A 1,157-nucleotide genomic window follows, 5' to 3' on the forward strand; every position below is an offset into this window, starting at 1 on the left:
CTACTTTCGGTTCTGACTGAGTGATACCTTGAGACAAGTGCTTTAGTGACGTCACAATCTGTTATATAGAGAGAACAAATGTTAGACAAGATACACTTTAGATACATGAACATGAACATATAGTGTCATGTATCTATTAAATATCAGTTTACCATAGCCTGGAGTGTCTTCAGTCCAGCTATCAGGTAGTCCGTTGGGCTCTGTAGCATTGACCTGATGCTCCTAGAGAGGTCAGTGGCTCTGTCCTTTAGGATGATGTCTTTACCAAACAGCATGTACCCGGCCCAGTTTGATGGATGGGAGTGTTTCTGACTGTGAACAGCAACCTACAACCAAATATTGGTTCATGTACAGTATGTAAGTAATGTACAGTGTATCTACATGTAAGTACTGTTGTTATACTACAGTGTATTAAGTACTGTTAATATATTACAGTATATTAAGTACTGTTAATATATTACAGTGTATTAATTACTGTTGTTATATTACAGTGTATTAAGTACTGTTGTTATATTACAGTGTATTAAGTACTGTTGTTATATTACAGTGTATTAAGTACTGTTAATATATTACAGTGTATTAAGTACTGTTAATATATTACAGTGTATTAATTACTGTTGTTATATTACAGTGTATTAAGTACTGTTGTTATATTACAGTGTATTAAGTACTGTTGTTATATTACAGTGTATTAAGTACTGTTAATATACTACAGTGTATTAAGTACTGTTAATATACTACAGTGTATTAAGTACTGTTAATATACTACAGTGTATTAAGTACTGTTGTTATATTACAGTGTATTAAGTACTGTTGTTATATTACAGTGTATTAAGTACTGTTGTTATATTACAGTGTATTAAGTACTGTTGTTATATTACAGTGTATTAAGTACTGTTAATATATTACAGTGTATTAAGTACTGTTAATATATTACAGTGTATTAATTACTGTTGTTATATTACAGTGTATTAAGTACTGTTGTTATATTACAGTGTATTAAGTACTGTTGTTATATTACAGTGTATTAAGTACTGTTAATATACTACAGTGTATTAAGTACTGTTAATATACTACAGTGTATTAAGTACTGTTAATATACTACAGTGTATTAAGTACTGTTGTTATATTACAGTGTATTAAGTACTGTTGTTATA

Source organism: Amphimedon queenslandica, unplaced genomic scaffold (genome assembly GCF_000090795.2).
Source record: "Amphimedon queenslandica unplaced genomic scaffold, v1.1 AMPQUscaffold_9353, whole genome shotgun sequence".
Lineage (NCBI taxonomy): Eukaryota > Metazoa > Porifera > Demospongiae > Haplosclerida > Niphatidae > Amphimedon > Amphimedon queenslandica.